The following is a 20,221-nucleotide window of genomic DNA, read 5'->3' as shown; positions in this document are numbered from 1 at the left end:
TACTTCTCTGTACGCCTACAAAGGTTTGAAAAAGTCAAGGCAAATTGATCCCAAAGCATCCGTTTTACTGAGGACATGTCCATTCCGCTGAATAGATTATGTGCTCTGTGCTCTGTGTGTGCACACATATGTCTCTGCTGCACAACGTGTACTTGCAAATTGCATGCCTGTAAAAGAAAACGTAGAAACCAGTCTTAAAGCCAAGAAAGGAAAAAGGACTGATGTGATTCATTCTCCGTTCCCTTTCAATATTGTAGTGCCATCATTTTCTTCATGCTCTCTTTCCTTCTCACTCTTTCCGTCTCCAGCTCTCCACAGAAAACAGGGGACTCAACTTGGGTGTGTGTCCCCCCTCCCCCCATCAACCTTCCCCCAGACAGACCAAGGAGGACCGAGCATGCTCAGTTAGTACAGAAGGTGGGCTGACATTTGGTTAGCAAGGAGAAAGTTGATGGGGACAAGAGAATGGAATGGAGTGGCTAGGACTCTGAACAGAAACGCTGCACAATGCAACACTTTGTTTCGGGTAGGGCACATGAAGCAAGGAGTTGTGCCAAAGGCTTCTGGGAAAAGACCGGTTTACACTCTGCTAAGCTGAAACCATCAAACTCCAACAGTAATAAATTAAATTAAACTTACAGCTGTGCCATTGAAATATCAACCACAAATAGCAAGCATTGCCGCTATTGATTGCACTTTCAGAGAAGTTGAACTCCACTCCCACCCTTGGCATAAAGAACCCCCGCTGTCACCAAAGTGACTGTCTTTCTGGAGGAGGAAACTTCTCCCTGCTAATGCAGTACGTTAATTCAGCGTTCAGGACGAAGAAGCCCTCTCCCCCTCCCCCCCCCAAGAGGGTGTGGGAGAAGGTGAGTGAGGTGGGCGTTTAACAGAGAAAGTGTGATTATTGAAGCTTCCTAGCCGGTGCCAGCAGGTCTCTAACTCTCCTCCTCATAAAGATGCCTGCATTCGTTCATTCAGGCCACTTTGATAGGAAATCCAATGAGCATTTACAAGCTCCCAGCCCATTAACGAATGGGTTCATAAAGCAGGAACAAAAGATAATCGATACCCTCCTTGTGGGCAGGGAGGGAGAGCTGAAAGGCTTTGCTAATCACATACATGCTGCTGGCCTTACTTCACAAGCCTCCGTCGTGCAGGTTGCAAAAGAGTGCCACTCTGCTTGGCATCTGGCTCTGCAGCTCTCATCTTGTGGCATTGTGAGCGCGTCTTTCATTCTCCCTTGTAATGAGTCTGCTGTTGTCTTTCCCTTCTCTCCTCCACACAAGTGAAAGGGGGGGGGGCGCCACTAATGGCGACTCGCTGCAGCGATCAATAGAAGAGAAGCATATTAAGCAGGCTCTCTGGGGAGAATATCTGTCAATAGGAGTGGTGGTTTTGAGTGAAGCTCAATTGCACAGCTGTGCCACTTCGTAAATATCAGTTTATAATGATCACCCAAGGGGCTCTGTGGAAGGCCCTTCTGGGGAGTTTATTATATTGATCACATTTGCATCGTGTCCTTCCTCCAACAGCAGCGTACATTTTTAGCCCCACACTGAACCTATGAGGTAGACAAGTCAGTGAGAGCATGAGTGGCCCAAGGGCATCCAGTGAACTTCAGAATCCAGTGATTTGCACCAAGAAATCTCTGTTCAGTATCCAATCTAGCACTCTTTGCCTTCTTCTTGTAGAGATGCAAAGTCCAAACTCTTGCCACAGGTTTAGTGAGGGCTGTTCATTCTGGTAACTCACAAAACCAGATCCTGGTGTGTTATCATATATACTTAAAAGTAGCCTACAGATGACCAGCCTATAAGCCTGTAAGTGGATAGATGCTGTGGGTTTCTCCTGCCCCCCTCATGTGACTTTCTGAAGGCTCTCATTGCCCTAAAGATTCATCTTCTCATTAAGACTTTGCATTTCGAATCTCCAAATTTGTTTTGTTTTTGTTTTTTCAAAAGGACTGGAGGAAACCTAATTAGCCCACCACAGTGAGCCTGATGGTCCTAGACAGTCAGGAATTGACAGCAAGTGTGTTGCTGGAATTGATACTCAACTCTTCCTCTGAAATAGATAGAAATTAATATCCCTATATATCATGGCTGCCAGATTGCAGCTGTCATCCTGCTACAATGCTTCGTGTTCAGCAGTAATTGTCTGAGGCCTAATTTAAATGTGACATAGTCTGCTCTCAAGGTGTGCTCAAGACAGGAGCATTGTGGGAATGGTACATAACTATGCACTCTTATCGTGTGGGGCAGAAGCTTTATACCAGAGTAGCATGGGATTGCCACAACCAAATGGCTCAGGTAGTGCTTAAGTGGGGTCTAAATCATTAATGTGATATTGTGGCCACTTAGAAACCAGAGCCCACTTGCTGAGGATGGGATGGGGCACTGGGGACTCTCTTCGCCACAAGTGGTTTTGGTATACTGAAAGGAAAGTCAGCTCCATTTTAGGAAATATTATTTGTGGCATCCGTCTCCTTTGTAAGGAGTTGGTCTGCATATTCATTTAGCCTCAACAAACAGAGAGACTTTGGTCATCTTAAATGTACCAAAGGTGCCAAACTATGAGTCATAAGCTTTTGTGAGCCGGAAGCCAATACATTAGATGCATCTGACGCAACAAAGAGAACTCTGACCCACTGCATGTTGAATACCTTCTTTCAACATGTGGGGGTGGGGCATGGGAAATCCTAAAATAGGGATGGGCAAATCTGTCCATTTCAGTTTCTTCTTTTCCCAGTCTTCAGTTTTCCACATTTCCACATTCATTTGCAATTATTTTACATCCTCATGAAAAGTCACTAGCATTTTAGTGTGAATTTCTCCTAATAGACACATTTTGTATGCAGTTTTGCCTAATAAACACAAAATTATGCATTCTATTATATTCCTTTATGTATCCATTTATAGGCACACTTTACCATAGTACGGTATATGTGTTTGGTTCACCTTTAGATGAAAACTGAATTGAATTTCTCCCCATCCCTCCCCTGAAAAAGGATTCCTGATTGCACAGAGATGTGAACATACAGTTGCCAGCCCAAGGATTTTGTCTCGGCCTTCAAATAAAGACATGGAGGTCAGAAGCTGGGACAATGTTCAGTCTTCCCCTCCCACCTTTCAGGATGTCTGAAAAGGGTTAACGTATTCGGAAGTCTTTAATGAACCACTAGATGCTTTTGTCATTTTTGCTGCAACAGACTAATGCAAATACCCCTCTGGCATTCAGTCTCAGGTGTGCAGATCTGATGTTTCTGTTCAGTGATGCTGCCAAAGCTTGTAATTACCCAGTTCATAATACAAAGGTGTTCTGCTCATAATGCTTGTCTGCATTGTGAGTCAAATAACACCCCCCCCCCCGGATTGTTTTCTATAACACAGGGAATCTGAGCTGGAGTACTTGTGCTCCATCTCTCCCTGTTACTTATATCACGTAAGTAAATAGGAAGGTGATAAAATTTGGCAGGTCTAGGAAGCTTACAGGTTGGTTTTGAGGAATAATCTAGGCATACTCCTGATGATGTCATCAGGAATACAACAGTATCCGAATGAAAAAAGCATCTTAAGAGGGGAAAAGAAGAACTTGGTATGCCCAGTTCACTCATCAATACTAGCCTTTTCAGAAAACAGTACAATCAGAAAGAAGCAGTGCCTATAATTCATGCCCTTAACCACTCCCCTGCTCTAGCTCTTTTTTGCCAGCTAGCTGCAAAAACTCCCAACTGGCTACTTTCCAGCTTCAAAAATGTTTCCTTTCAACCCCTACCCAGACTGTGGAGTGTTAGCAGCTAGTAGCCACCAGCCATCAAATGCCACCATGCTTACTTAAATACCTCTTATCCATCAGTGCTCACAAAAGCCATTTTAAAATTCTAACCATACAAAAAGCCCTCAAAAGGGGTCATATCTTGCTGGATGGCCACAACGCTATTAATCATATTTACGACCCCACCTCGTTTTGTGGTAGAGAGCAAGGAATGTCCCTTTAAAGGAAATGGGGGGGGGTTGGAGCTGGCAAAAATGTATTTGCTTTGCAGTCCATGACTGAGCCCAGTAGAATGGGCTTATTTTGCAAGCTTATATTAGCAGCACTCTGAGAGATTGAATTGCACTCTAGGCTCTTAGCCGGCACTGGGCACAGGGAGCTAGTGGAGGAAATTGCTTCCAGTCAATTGGCCCACAGCACAATCATGTAGAAATGCTTCTGGCAAAAGCTCCTGATAAGAGAGCTGGGAAAACAAAGATGCTTAATAAGAAACTATTTGTGATCAAGGTGAGGACACAGTGCAGCAGTCCTGTTTATGCGTCGTCTTGATTGGTAGGAGCTACTGCTGCAGGGCTTGCTGAAATGAGCTGAAGGAGGAAGACCTGCTCCAAATAGTTGCTCCTGTATTATTAGCCTTGCTTGAGGTGCGCTCTCTCTCTCTCTCTCTCTCTCTCTCTCTCTCTCTCTCTCTCTCTCTCTGTTTTGTCGGATTTGAGAATAATAGAATTCTAGAATTGGTAGGGACACCAACTCTAGATCAGCCACCTGCTCAGTGCAGGCATCTTAAGAACATTAAAAATGTCCTGGTGGATCAGCTCATCTAGTCCAATGTCCTGCTCCCGCAGTGGCCAACCAGATGTCCAAGTGAAGCCAGTGAATAAGATATGGGCACAAAAGAACTCTCCCCATCTGCAATTCCCAGCAACTGGTATTCAGAGGCATACTTTCTCCAATGGTGGAGGTCGAACACAGCCACAGCAGAGGCAGAACATAGAATCTTGCACCTATAGCACTCCTGATAGATTGCTCTCCAGCTGCAGTGATGGAAAGACCACCACTTCCTGAGGCAGTCTGCTCACTGTCAGATAGCTCCTACCATTAGGATGGTTCTCGTTATATTTGCAAAAAATAAAAAATGGTTTCCTTGCCATTTCCACCCATTAGATGAAATTCTGCATGCTGGAGCAAGAAAGAACAAGTCTGTTTCAACATGGCAGTTCTTCAGGTATCTGAAGACAGCTGTCATGTCATGTCTCTCCTTAATCTTATAGTCTCCAGGCTTAACATATCCAGCTTTTTCAATTGAACGGCCTCGGTCCAGTATATCTGAAGGAGCGTCTCCACCCCCATCATTCTACCCGGACACTGAGGTCCAGCGCTGAGGGCCTTCTGGCGGTTCCCTCACTGTGAGAAGCCAAGTTACAGGGAACCAGGCAGAGGGCCTTCTTGGTAGTGGCACCCGCCCTGTGGAACGCCCTCCCAGCAGATGTCAAAGAGAACAACAACTACCAGACTTTTAGAAGACATCTGAAGGCAGCCCTATTTAGGGAAGCTTTCATATACTATTGTATTTTAATATTTTGTTGGAAGCCGCCCAGAGTGGCTGGGGAAGCCCAGCCAGATGGGCGGGGTATAATTATTATTATTATTATTATTATTATTATTATTATTATTATTATGACTTGCTTTCTAAACTCTTCATGCTCCTGTTCACTTTGTGCTGTTGTTCATCAGCATCCCTCATAAATGTGGTGCCCAGAACTGGACATGGTACTCCAGATGTGGCCATACCAGGGCACAAAAGAATTGGAATAATAGAAGTGGGAAGAATTGTCCCAGAACCTCACTTTGCAGAAAAATGTGTGGAGGCGGCTAGCTCAAAAGATTATTTCCTTTGGCTATATACCTCTTGATGTAAAGGATCACGGAGTACCTATGCATCCTGTAGAAACCCATCTAGGAAACAAAAACATCTTTAGCAGAGGCTTTGGTTATCTTTGGAAATGCCCACTGTCTGGATCACTGAAGAGCAAAATTAATTCAAAGTGCATTGCAACTGACAAACCAAATTTGAATGTACATCACACATCAACTTATTTCTACATGGATAATAACAACTGCTCGCTAAAGTAAAAATATGAGTCTTCTGTTTCAAGTCTGTGTGACAAACCTGTGTGGAAATTAATATTTAAATCCATATGTTTGAACATATTTTGCCACAAAACCCAGCATTGCAAGACATATTTTCTCTCGAAGTACAGTCGTACCTTGGATCTCAAATGCCTTGGCTCCCGAACAAATTGACTCCAGAACAATCGAAACCCGGAAGTGAGTGTTCTGGTTTTCGAATGATTTTCGGAAGCCGAACGTCCGGCACGGCTTCTGCGGCTGCCGATTGGCTGCAGGAGTTTCCTGCAGCCCATCAGAAGCTGTGTCTTGGTTTCTGAACATTTGGGAAGTCAAACGGACTTCCGGAACTAATTCCTTTCGACTTCCAAGGTACGACTGTACACATTTCAAATTGCATTTCATTGTAAAATACACATTTTTGAATGTATTTTTCAAGCTGAGATGTGCACCATAAAATTCAGAGTGCAGAATCTTCAGGATGACTAGGTTCCAACCCAGACATTGGTAGTGGAGCACATCAGTTTGCATATTCACAAAGAACGAATTCCTGAAGCATCCCTGTTCACAATGCTATATCCACCTAAGATGCCTTTGATGGCTGAACAAAATCCTCACATTATGGGAACTTTGCAGAGAAATGCATACCCTAAGGAGAAATAAATGTCTTCTGCTACAAAGTGAGAGAAATAGATAGCAAGGGCCTTTCAAATGTATGTGGAATTTGAACTTAGTCCCAATTGAGCATCACTAGTGGCAAGATACCCTGCCTCGATGTAATGTATGAAGAGTGGGTGAGTTGCTGCACGCAAGCCTACCATGTCTTTGCTTTTAAATCGGGTGTGTTGTATACTGCAGGGCTTGTGAGGAGGAGTACTGTATTCAAACAATTAACTAATTTAAAAGAGAAAACAAAAGGAAACGGAGCAAAGCACAGTGGGAAATTGATACAGGGGGCAACATGGCTGCTTTTTATCATTTGAAACATCTTTTATTAGCCTACAGCGGCAGCAGTACAATGTGGGAGTGCGATCTCAGAAGTGTGTGTGTGTGTGTGTGTATACACACATTAAAAAAAACAAATGATGAAAATATTTAAGACAGAAAGTGCAGTGGGAAAGCAGTTGTAGTTACTCCCACAGTCAAATGAAATCGCAGACAGGATTTGAGGTAGGAGCTGTGGAATAAAAATGGTGAAGTAATTGTAGTTGAGGGATTTCTGTCACAGATAAGAGTTTGGCATATAATGCAGCAGAAAAGGGTTTGAACAAATACACTTTGGAGGTGTGGGTGAGAAGTCAATATGTGAAACGACTATTTAATTTGAAATCAATTTGTAAAAAAATTGAAAATTCAATAAAAATTATATTAGGGGTTAAAAAAGGAAGTAGTTACTCCCAGCACTCAGGAAAGCATGGTCCAGTCACCAGGCATCAGACATCTTTGCAATGCACACTGACTGGGAGCTTGCCTCCTGAGACTAGCGGTGTCTGGGGAGAGAGTATTTTCCCAGGAATTCAGAAGAAAGAAAGGGAAGGGTTTCAACGCAAGCCCTGCACCATTGTCCCAGTGCTCCTCCCCTGTGGCTATTTAAATAAATGTTATATGGCTTAATTGCCACCACTAAGTTTGGTTCTGGGCAATGAGAAAAAAAATAGAAAAAGGCAGGTATTGTGTGTGCGGAGAGAAGTTGTGCCTAATGGGGGCGGGCGGGAAAGGCTTTCACTTGATTTATTCCATGTGCAACCACATCTGCCAGTAGAAGAGGCTGAGCCATTGTAGACCAATATGAGCCGCCTCATTCTGGACTGGGCCATTCTGAGCTGCTGGCGTTCTCCCCTGCCTCTGCTCCAAGGCACAGGGTATGAAATTCTTTGGTGCAGATTCACTGGTGAGCTTGAGTCAAATTTAATTTTCTAAAAACAACAACACTTCTGCTACTAGCTTCTTGGCAAGCGGCCCAAAGAAAGTAAAGATGGAATGACCTCGGGCATCCTCACTCAACCATGGTTGGGACCTGATAGAGCACATTAACACACAGCAGGCAGGGAAAATAACAAGCAAAGGAAAGAGAAAAATCCAAGCCAGGGGTTCAGCGTCTCTTTCCCACCCTAGGGAACATTTCCACTTGGACAAACCTTAGAACGTGATGCTTCAGTTGTCTTGTTTGCGTGGTTTGTGACTCGGTGTGGCTCTGTATTCTGCCTGCGTGTCTGCCTGCCTCTCTGTCTAATCTACTTTATCCACACAGTGTTGGAAGAGAAAAGAGAAGATACAGCTGAAGGGGTGCAGTGTGTATGACTGAAGGAAATACATAAAAACACATCACGGTGTGCATTTCTTTGTAAATTTGCCTCCTGCTCTTCCAGTCCCAATAAAAGTATTTAATATATTTGGAAAGACTTATAAACCATTTAATGAAAGAGATCTCTAAGTGGTGTGCATAATAAAACTGTAGGTGAAACGCAGCTGAAATCCACAGAACTAATATTCATAAAATGACGAACCTTAAATCACTGCTAAAATCAATAAACCAGCATAGCTAACTAAAGTATGGAAACAAGCAGAAAACATATATAAAAAATGCAAACCTCCGCACCACCAACACCCGAGTTACGAAGAGGTCAACATACGTAGGATGTACATTTTGTTGAGCGGAAATAGGTTTTGAACTTAAGGTTGTGTACACATTATACCTTTAAAGCTCATTTGATGCACATTCTCTCCTGCAAAGAATTCCGGGCACTATTGTTTATACAGTATTACAATTCCCAGCAGTCCTTAACAAACTACAGTTCTTAAAATTATTAGACAGAAAGAATGTGATTCGGATGTGCTTTAAAATAATAGCGTGTATACAGCCTTAATAGCTTTTTATCAGGGAAATATTACAATTGTAAGCAGCTCAGACATTTTAAAGCTGAGATTGAGAACCTGTGGCCTTCTAGTTGGATTGTAACTCACCATCTTTGTCCATTGGCCGTACTGGTTGGTGCTGATGGGAGCTTGAGCCCATCTGAAGGACCAAAGATTCCTCATCTCTGATTTAAGGGAAGGGAAAGGAGTCATTTTAATGACCCTCCACAAGTGGTGGGTTACAAATTTTGAAATGCATGAGAGCCTGCAACCTTCTGCTCAGAAATGCATTGGGACCCTAGGGTTGCCATACGTCCGGATTTTCCTGGACATATCCCCAGTACCACAGCCGGCACCAGTGTTTGGGTGGAAATCTGGAGAATGTCCATGAAAATCCAGGCATATGGCAGCCCGTGTTGGCAGTGCCGGTTTCCCATAAAAATAGCTAAAGAACAGTATTTGGCAAAAAAACAACTTTGGCAAAAAAAAGCTCAACAACATTTCCGTCTGGATTTTTACTGTTTGAAAAATGGCACCCCTATGTTACCCACCTCAGCTGTGGCCAAAGTTGCTATTCAAATAAATGTTGAATTTATTTAATGTGCACACATTAATCTGGAGAAAGACTTTTGAGTTTTATGATTTATAAATTGGAATTAATTTCCCCAATAATGCAAGGTGATCTGTTTTTATTTCAGCAGTTGAAGAGTGTTTCAGAGAACACTGAGTTTAAGATCAGCTATACTAGGATAAGGAGAAGCTTGTATCAAAGTGCTTTGAATGTTTAAATATAAACTGGCTTAAACGATGCATGCCCAACGATGCGTGACTGTATTTATAGCTGTCCAAAGCTGCTTGAGTAAAACCTTGATGGTGTGCGGATGACCAAAAGTGGAGGTTGGAGAGTTCCCTGGGCAGTTAGGTGGGCGTAGGTGTTGCAGTACCTCCATCTATTTATTCTCTCCTTCTGATATGGAAGGCCTATAAAAGCTTACAGGGCTGATTCACATTCATGATTCATTTAGGTTACAAATGGGTCTTTCACATGTGTTCTACGATTCTGTGGTGTTGACATAGGTTTTTGTTCTCTTCAGTGCAAACCAGAGGTAGTGCAACTGTGCCCTTGAGGTCTTCCCATGAAACTCATGAAGGCTCCGTGCCTCCATGGCCATAGGCTAGGTTAGGGCTTTTTCCTCCATTGAGAAGTATATAAAATTGAAGGAGGAAGTTGGAAGGCTTACTTTCTTCCCACTTCCTCTCTGAGATCTAAGTGCTTCTCAAGGCTCTGATTCTATAAGATTTAATAAGAGCCTTGAGAAGCCTTGAGAAGTGGCTTTATGGGGTGGGGCCCACAGCACTTGCTCAACAATTCAAATGTGGCCACAGGCTTAAAGCTCTACAAAGTTCAGCTTCTAGTGAATGCTGTGCTAGTTCCTGGGGGTTTCTTGGGGCAGTTTCATTAGTTATGCACTTTCTCTGCCTTTACATTTCCTTGCATGTGGTAGAATAACCAATTGTACCTCAAGCAGGAACCGCCTGCTTCAGCCAAGCATCTGTCCTGTATTTCCCCCTTTCCACTACCGCTTTATTTTGTTCTTTTCTGCCTCTTTCTTTCTTCACATCCTGTCTCTTGGGCTTTTGTTCCCCTCACTTTTTTATCTCCTATTCGTCACCACTTTTTAATACCCCCCTCCTTTTTTCTTTAATCTTATCAACCTCTCAGGGCCTAGTTTATTCTTCAGCTGTGAGTGAAAGCAGCCTTTTGAGGGGAACCTGCCAGTAGAAGCATTAGCTGGAAGCAAAGCTTGAGGGCCTGCGAGCCTATAAACAAAGGGAGCGCGCAGCAGAGGGCAGCGAGTGGAGAGGAGGTCTGCATTAAGTAGCTCTTTATCACTGTATAGTGCAGTGCCTGCGCATTACTTGCTGAACCATTTGCAGAATGGGTTCAGCCAGTCCTGTCTACATTCCCAAATAAAGATGGTGACGTGAGCCCTATTGGCTACCTTCTGTACAGGTTTCTTTTCATCCCCTTTAGTAATAGTTGTTGTGCTAGCGATTCACAGTGGAAGCAATTCCTCCCTGCACCATCCTCCAAAGAATATCAGAAAGAAAAACCCCAAACAAATTTAAAACCCCAAGGCTCATCAAGAGGCTGCACACACATATACTTGGAGCTACAGGTTACCTTGTACAGTGGTACCTTGGGTTAAGAACTTAATTCATTCTGGAGGTCTGTTCTTAACTTGAAGTACCACTTTAGCTAATGGGGTCTCCCTTGCCGCCGCCACGTGATTTCTGTTCTCATCCTGGGGCAAAGTTCTTAACCCGAGGTACTACTTCCGGGTTAGCAGAGTCTGTAGCGCCTGAAGCGTCTGTAACCTGAAGCGTCTGTAACCCGAGGTACCACTGTAATACCAATGTGGGGCAGAGGGCATTTTGAGAGAATTGATAGGTGGAAGGGAAGTGTTTAATCTCCCTACCTTCCAGCCATGTTCAGTCGAATACACAAAAAAAATTATCCACCCGACACTATGGTGCTGCCTGAAACCCTATTTCATGGCAGGGCAAATTTAGAGACAACGGGCAATGAGAGGGACAAGCCAAGATAAATCACAGAGTGTGCATGAGTCTCTAAAAGATGAGGAACCGAGACACTAGCTACAGATTCGGCTTTAGCAAAGACCTGCAGTCAACTGAAAGCAAGAAAGGCTTCAGGGCAGGAGTCCTGATTGCTCTGGCCAGTAATTAACAAGAGAGGCTTTTTAATCATAAATGGACCAACTGGAATATCTCTTAACTCCTTGAAGTGGTTCCCTGTTGCTTGGAAGTCCCAGGTATACCAGGTGACAATGAGTTGGGCAAAATAATGGGACATTTCTCACATTAAGTCTCAAGCCATACTGCAGTGCCTCGGATGAATCCTAGAATTTCAGTGTGTGGGTGGATTACTCTGGTTGTATCATTGGTTACTGAACTTTAAATAGTTACGGTAATATTCACTGTACATTAGTTCACACCACTCAGTAGGTTCTTAGTATGAAAATGAACTGTAAGCCCCATTGCATCAGAAAGGAAAATAGCTCTAACCCTGATGCCCCAAATCATTCATCCCACTAACCATTGTGTGATAAGCTCATGAGTGGTGAATACATCAATTAACATTACAATTGGAACTATTAACCTTTGATTCATTAAACATCAGGATTCCACAGTGTAAGGCTAGTCTCCTAATTAACCTGCAGTGTAGAGGTGAATCCAAAACAAATTGTGAAACTGAGATCCCTTTCACTGTTAAACTATGCAAAGAATGAGTTGAAAGTAAAGAAAAGGGTGGACTAAAATGCACGCAGCTTCCTGCTGCTAAGTTATGTCATTGGATCTTTTCCCAGGGGTAAAAACCTCCATATTTGAAATAGCTTTTATAGATAATGAGAAGCGAATAGCAATTGAAGTGGGTGGTGATAGGAGGTTTCCTTATACCATTTGTGTATGGAGCTCAGTATTGTCTAGTCTGAATGGCAAGACTGAGGCAAAGGATATTTCCTATCACCTTCTACCTAATCCTTTTAAACTGGAGATTAAATCTGTGGCCTTCTGCATGCAGAGCATGTGCTCTACGCTTGAGCTGTGGAATTTCTGGTTTTAGCTGCTGTGAACCAGTCCTGAATTTTGCATGCATTGAGACACAACCATCCTTTATTATAGGGTCTTTAAGAAGAGTCAAAGAGAAGTTGGTGTCAGGGCTGGAGTCAGACACAGGTCTGCAATAAAGGAAACAGATCTCCGTTGTCAGTGAGGTTAACTCTTTGTTCAAGGAAGTAAACATACAACTCGACCTAGTGGTCTTAGCCACACTTCCCAGTAGGTTTTGCCCCTATGGAGCAGTTGCCAGGACAGTCCCTGCCTTCCACCCTTTCTAAGGCTCTTCCTCTCTCGGATGTTTACCAAACAGTCTCAAACTGTGTCTGTGCACCTCCGACTTTTGTTCTGCTCTTCACGTTACTCTGTGAATTGTTGGAGACGGGGGAGGGGGGGAGGGGAGCTTGTCACAGCAAGAGAGGGATTCTTCAGCAGTATCTTGACTCCTCCCTTCTCTGCTTCAGCCTTGAAGTCTGAACTGCTCCCTGTCACAGGCTCTTCCTGCTCACTAAACCCTGTTACTCCTTCAGCATCCAACCTCTCCTTCCAAATTTCTGCCTCTGACCTCTCCCCAGTGTCCCGCCACCAATCCCCGGGCTCTGAGCCTTTCCCCTCTGGGGGTTCCCTTGGGGGTTTCCCAGCTGATGCCTCCCTCAACTCCTCTTTGTCCAGCCAGTCCCTGACACCTGGAAATCCTTCCCCAGCCATAATGTCCTTGACATCTCATCCAGTCTTTCTCCCCTAAGACTACTCTCATCGCAAGTCATTTAAGCACTGGAATCAGCCAGCCTCCTATTTGCAAACAGGGTAGGAGGGAAGCATCTTCTTGATTGTACCTTGTAAGCTGGAGTGGGGAACCTGTGCCTCTCTAAATATTGCTGGACTCCAGCGCTTGTCAGCCCTGACCACTGGCCATGCTGGCAGTGGCTGATGGGAGTTAGAAGTCCACAATATATGGAGGACCACAGGTTCCCCATCCTTGGCCTAAAGCAAATTTCTGGTGGCATCTCTGCCAGAACAGAAACTTCACAGAATCAGTTCTATCCTGACACAGAGCAATCTGCAATTTTAACTCCCAGGATTTGTTGATTTCTGTGTATATGTGCACACATATGTGCTCCAACAGAGGTGCTGGGTTTAGGAGGTGTGATGACAGGTCTTCTGACACTCTAGATGTCCCCCCTGGCATTGTATGTTAAGTATGTGTTACGTTTCAAAGTATGTGTCTGTGAGAAAGAGTAATTACTATACTGAGAGTTGTGAAAGGAATAAACTGCTCTTGCTACAACTCCTTTGTGCAGCCAGATTACTGCTCTATCTGTTTATTTAAAATATTTCTACTTCACATTATCATCAACAAAACATTTATTTTTTGCAGCAAATATCATGAAAATACACAGAGGAATAATATGAACAATAATTTGTACAAGCAGCAACTAGAGCAAGACCTAAAGACGGCAAGAAAGGCTATAATTCTTAAAGACACTTATTAGGCAGTAAGTTCCAAAAGAAAGCAGTGAGTTTAAGACCGTTAATCCGAGCCCTGCTTACCTGAAAGTAAGCCCCACTCAATTCAGCACAGCTGACTTCTGAGTAAAGATGGTTAAGATTCATTTGTTACTTTTGAGAAGAAGCCTGGAGAAGAGGAGGTTAAGGGGTGATATGATAGCCATGTTCAAATATATAAAAGGATGTCACATAGAGGAGGGAGAAAGGTTGTTTTCTGCTGCTCCAGAGAAGCAGACACGGAGCAATGGATCCAAACTACAAGAAAGAAGATTCCACCTAAACATTAGGAAGAACTTCCTGACAGTAAGAGCTGTTTGACAGTGGAATTTGCTGCCAAGGAGTGTGGTGGAGTCTCCTTCTTTGGAGGTCTTTAAGCAGAGGCTTGACAACCATATGTCAGGAGTGCTCTGATGGTGTTTCCTGCTTGGCAGAGGGTTGGACTCGATGGCCCTTGTGGTCTCTTCCAACTCAATGATTCTATGAGTAAACATGCACAGAATTTTACAAGGTGGCAGCAGATAAAAAACATTCATTGAAAAGAAAAAAGTAAAACCTTGTAAGTAGCCAACAACAGTATAGTATACTGAATTACAGTGACTGGGCAGGTAAAAACATTTTAACCAGAAGTTGAAAAATCAGAACTGTGGTTGCAAAGTACACAGCCTTAGCCAACAGGCAGGGAACAAGCCATGGGCACAGTGCCACAACAGAAAATGCTCATTCTTCCATAACCACAACCTGACCTCAGCAAGTGAGGAAACCTAGAAAAGAGCCTCTCCAATGACCTCAGGTGATGGACAACTTTGTGTGGCAGTAGTACTAATTATACTACATACTATCATGTCCAGCTAGTTTTATCCATCGTCTTTCCCAAACTTTCTCTGATCAAGAATAAGTAGGGTTTGACTAAATCTAGCTATACCATGGGGGACCACTTTACATTGCATGGAAATATCTCTGGTGTGGATGGGTCAGAAATTCCACCAACTACACCCTGGAGGAAGGCTGGAATATAAATGTAATAAATAAAACCCTGAGAATCCATGACAGATGGACTGTAAGCTGAACCAGGACTCATTACTGTTGTGTGGGTGTAGACGGTACAAGTCCACATTTTATGCATGCAAATTGGTTCTGAGTTGCATTCTGATAGAATAGGGGGGTTGTACATATGGCGCTGGCAGTGAACCAATGAGCATGTCGAGGGGCAAACCACATATTTCAGAGTGCATTTCCAATACTTCAGTGAAGGAATACTATAAATCTTCCTCGGTTATAAATGTGTGTTAATTAATTGAGCTTAATGCTTTTAAGCTTGTGCACGGCTTGCAAATGTGTTCAAATAACTAGTCACACATCTCCCATTAAATTTTTTAGCACATATTTGCCAACTCATGCAGAAAACCATGTCCTTTAATGATGTTGCCCCCCTGAACTGCCATGCTAAAGTGGAGTGGAGACGTCTGAAGCAGGTGGCTTGGATCACAGCTGCAGCTTGTATCTGCTTTGCGTGCAGAAGGTCTCAGGTTCAATCCCTGGCATCTCCATGTAGGAACAGGAAAGATCCTGCTGTGAAATCCTGGAGCGCTGCTAATGTTCATTGCTGACATTAGTAAGCTAGATAGATCTGTGGTCTGTTGCAGTATAAGGGGGCTTCCTATGGTGAAGCTCTCTCTGTATTTACCTTTGTAGGGTTACTTAGCAAGAATTTTGGAAGGGCCAGACCCAACCCCAAATTCCATGTGAACTGATATGTAGCATCAGGCATCTTTAAGAAAGAGCAAAGAAATATGCAGGAGGAGAGGCAGGGAATCAGTAAAGAGATTGAAGAAGACTGGTAGGCCTCTTTGAGGAACACAAATCTAGGGTCTGGTTCACATGGTATATAGTTCAGGGGCACAATATTATACCAACTTTAAAAGCTAAGAGGGGAGGTTTTAACTGCTTAAGCCAAGGGTCAGCAAACTTTTTCAGCAGGGGGCCGGTCCACTGTCCCTCGGACCTTGTGGGGGGCCGGACTATATTTTTGGGGGAAAATGAGCGAATTCCTATGCCCCACAAATAACCCAGAGATGCATTTTAAATAAAAGCACACATTCTACTCATGTAAAAACACCAGACAGGCCCCACAAATAACCCAGAGATGCATTTTAAATAAAAGGACACATTCTACTCTTGTAAAAACATGCTGATTCCTGGACCATCCGTGGGCCAGATTTAGAAGGTGATTGGGCCGGATCTGGCCCCCGGGCCTTAGTTTGCCTACCCATGGCAAGCCCCCTGCTGAATGAAATCAAACTCTCACCCTAAATTCATTTAAGGGAGTGGTAACCTAACAAAACATACAGTGGTGCCTCGCAAGACTAAATTAATTCGTTCCATGAATTTTTTCGTCTAGCGAATTTTTCGTCTTGCGAAGCACGAAATCCCATAGGAATGCATTGAAAATCAATTAATGCGTTCCTATGGTCAAAAAAAGTCCAAACAAAGCCAAATTTGGTACAACAAGAGTTTATTAAGTGCTCTTTAAAGTCACACATACTGTAAAGAGCATTTCAAAATTCAAACCCAGATTTTTTTTTAAAAAACAGCAGAGTGGCCCAATGGTCACAGAAAATCATAAAAATGCAGGGGGGAAAACCACAAGCTTCCAGATTCTTGCAAACCCCTCCCCAACTGTTCCCCCAGCCACCCAGCACACAGAAATTCAAACCCAGAATTTTTTTAAAAAAACAGCAGAGTGGCCCAGTGGTCACAGAAAATCATAAAAATGCAGGAAAAAAACCACAAGCTTCCAGATTCTTGCAAACCCCTCCCCAACTGTTCTCCCAGCCACCCAGCACACAGAAATTCAAATCCAGAATTTTTTTAAAAAAACAGCAGAGTGGCCCAATGGTCACAGAAAATCATAAAAATGCAGGGGGAAAAACACAAGCTTCCAGATTCTTGCAAACCCCTCCCCAACTGTTCCCCCAGCCACCCAGCACACAGAAATTCAAATCCAGAATTTTTTTTAAAAAAAACAGCAGAGTGGCCCAATGGTCACAGAAAATCATAAAAATGCAGAAAAAAACACACAAGCTTCCAGATTCTTGCAAACCCCTCCCCAACACCAAGTCCTTGAATTCCAAACACATCAACCCAAAATCCAACCCCCCCCCCAAAAAAGTTTTAAAAGCTTAACTTACCAAATGGCTGCAAAAGAAGTTTTGGAAAAGCTTCAAAAATCACCAAAGTCTTTAAAAACCTCAAAAAAGGCTACTATGTACACTGCGTTCTATGAGTTGCTCCTCAAATTCAAGTCGCAACTGTATTAATGGTGTTAAGAAAAAGAAAACAAACTTGCAAGACGTTTTCGTCTTGCGAAGCAAGCCCATAGGGAAATTCGTCTTGCGAAGCAGCTCAAAAAACGGAAAACCCTTTCGTCTAGCGAGTTTTCCGTCTTGCGAGGCATTTGTCTTGCGGGGCACCACTGTACCTTTTCCTAGTCTAGCAATGATCACATGTAGTGACCACATTGCCAAAACTGGACAGCTGGCCCAAAACGTGTGTGTCATTAAAAAGAACAGAAAAAAATACAGGCACTGGAGTCAAGGGCACCTATTTGAATTAAGAATAGAGATCACAGAGCAGGCTGCTAGTTGCCCATCTGGGAAAAAGGCAAGGACAGTCACTCCGTGACAGTCCCATACAGTGCACCCTGTTGCCATTGCCTTTTGCTACAGCCCCTGGGTACAGTTCTTCCCATGGTACCCATTAATGATTAAGCACTGCATAATATTTAAAAAATGCTCTTCAATTAGGATTATGGAGTAACGTTTAAGAAATTATTCAGCATTTGATCATTAATAGTTGCACTTAAAAGTTCATGAATGCATACCACTGAAATTCCAAACTATGAGGTGTGGGTCATGCCATGTTTGAGGGGCCTGCAAGCAAAGGAGCCCCCATCACCTGGTTCACCCTGCACTGCATGCCATCATGGTTTTACCCTTCCTCCTTGGCTCCCGCAACTGCAGCTTTGACTGGTGCTTTGCCATGTACCTATAACCTTTTTAGAAACTTTCCCTATGTATATGTTTATTCAGTGGCTCTGCAGGGACTCACAACAAAGGATTGCTGCAAAGGCAGATGGTATATAACTCACATGCATCAAACAATAACTTTGTGTGTGTGTGTGTGTGTGTGTGTGTGTGTTTGTTTACATAAACACCTCAGTAACACAGCAGAGCACTGTACTTTTAATATTTTTTTCTTCCAGACTGTTGCCACAGAATTATCTCTCATTCTATTGACAGACTCACTGACAACAGTGGTGGCTACTTCCCCTCCAGCTCACTACTGAACATGCGGATAAATACCCTCCCTCCAGAATTCTTAAAGGAATATATGCAAATGGGTTATGCACCCACCATTTTAGCATTTTTTTTTAAAAAAAAGAAAAACAAGGGAAAAAGGGGAAATCAGTAACTGGTGTCAGCCTCAAACTGCAGCATTTGACAATGGTGCTGACACTGAACATGCTTTGAGGTTTAAACTGCTTTTTTGTGTTTGTTTTCACAGCAAACTCGCCACAAGGAGATCTTACTACACCAGTTTCATGTGGCAGGTATGTTGGAATGCTCTTGTGTGCTGAGAATGGACATTTACGCATTCACATGTTTGAAGAGATATTGCAGTTAACACCGAACACGTTCCTTAGGCTTCCCTGGTAATGGTCTGGGCCAGTAGCACCCTGCCAGAAGCTCCTCATCTCCCTAGAGGAATGTGAGAATAACAAGATGCATAACAGACCAACAGATACTTCAAGTAACAATACCTGTGGCTGTGTTGTTCCCAGGCCCTAGATTAAAGGGCTGTTGAAATGTCCTCAGATTTACTTCTTCCTATTGCTTTGCCTTTCCAGATAATTTAAAAGCTGGCCCATTCTCCCAAGGAGCTGGTTTCTGCCATTCCTTAGAGAATCACATAGCAGAAGGAAATCAAGGAGACAATAACATGGAGCTTCAATTAAAAAAGAATCACCGAACGCTAATGGGAAAGTAATTGAGCTAAATTGAAACATAATTGGGGGAAAAACGTGGCAAGCAGCAGCTTAATACATTTTGTTTTAATTTGAATGTAAGGTTTTATGGCTTCATGCTAGGATCTTTCCAACTGTCTGGATGCAGTGTTAATCCAATGGTACGGTTTTATCCTGGGGCTGAGAGGGACAACCAAAACTCATTTGATATTTGGAAGACTCCTTTGCCTCTATTTATATTCTGTTATGTGCCTGTATATCAATTGGTTGGTCAGAAGATAGGACTGGGGTGACAAGCAGTGCCTTTTTTCTAGAAAAGGAGGTGCCAGAACTAACCATGAATACCTCTCTTGTTCTCTTATAAGGGCAATGGCACCCACTGAGAGATGCCGGAACTGAGTTCTGTTGAGTTCATGGTGAGAAGGATTTCCCATTTGTATAACAATGGTAGCAACTTTTCCTCTAAAATTAGGCTGCTGATACAAAGAAAGCTTGTAGGGAAACCAGGAAGGGATTCAGAATTGTTGAACTGTAGAGTTCGAAGTGACCACAGGAGTCATCTGATCCAACACCCTGCAATGCAAGAACCTTTTACCCAATGTGGGGCTCAAATCCATGACCCTGAGATTAAGTTTCACACTCAAGCAACTGAGCTATTTTGTATGATAAGGACTGTAAGCTTGGTTCTAGTAATGAAAACAAATTCCTAGGCTGAGATAGAGTTATATGTAAAGAACAGGGCACACTGGAGGGGAATGTCAGCAGCCTGCCCCCCATTATAAGCCACTATTCTGCACTTGGCTCCAGCTGGGTAGCAAACTAGATGGGGCAGGCTTCAAGTCCGCCCGAGCCTACTCTATATAGCTCTGAATGTCTCACAACAAAAGAACAGTGCAAAGTACATACTCTTTGGTACATTAATGATGCGTAGTTCAAAGGCTGCTCTGTTGCAAAGGTAGATGAGTGGTGGATAAGGCAACTGATGAGGCAGGAGTGCCATTGTGTGGTGTAGTGATTAGAGTCTTGGACAGATAGAATTCACATAATTCCATTCTCTGTTTGATCATAAAACTTAAGTCTAACAGGAGACTTGTTCATGTATTATACCCAACAAAAAGTACAAGTGTTGGTGTGGAAGAACATACACTTATTAATTTGTACAGCTCGGCTGTTGTGTACACAGACACTACATTCATTGAAGATTTCATAAGTTTACAGATGTACAGCCCAGCTACCTGTGTACACAGAAACACAGACTGTACACTCACTGAATATAATGTGTGAATGCCT

General features: G+C 43.2%; 1 long non-coding RNA gene across 1 annotated transcript in view; it reads left to right on the top strand.

The window, feature by feature from the left end:
- The first annotated feature begins 301 nt into the window (after positions 1–301).
- LOC309366126 overlaps positions 302–20,221 on the top strand; it is a 41,543-nt gene continuing 21,623 nt past the window's right edge. Inside the window, exons 1-2 of the long non-coding RNA XR_014166531.1 lie at positions 302–417; positions 18,472–18,517. This is a non-coding gene — a long non-coding RNA (uncharacterized lncRNA). The remainder of the gene's footprint in view (positions 418–18,471; positions 18,518–20,221) is intronic.

The sequence above is a fragment of the Podarcis melisellensis genome, assembly GCF_964234715.1.
Source record: "Podarcis melisellensis genome assembly, chromosome: 3".
In the NCBI taxonomy this organism is placed as follows: Eukaryota; Metazoa; Chordata; class Lepidosauria; order Squamata; family Lacertidae; genus Podarcis; species Podarcis melisellensis.
This window is presented reverse-complemented; position numbering and strand designations above follow the sequence as displayed.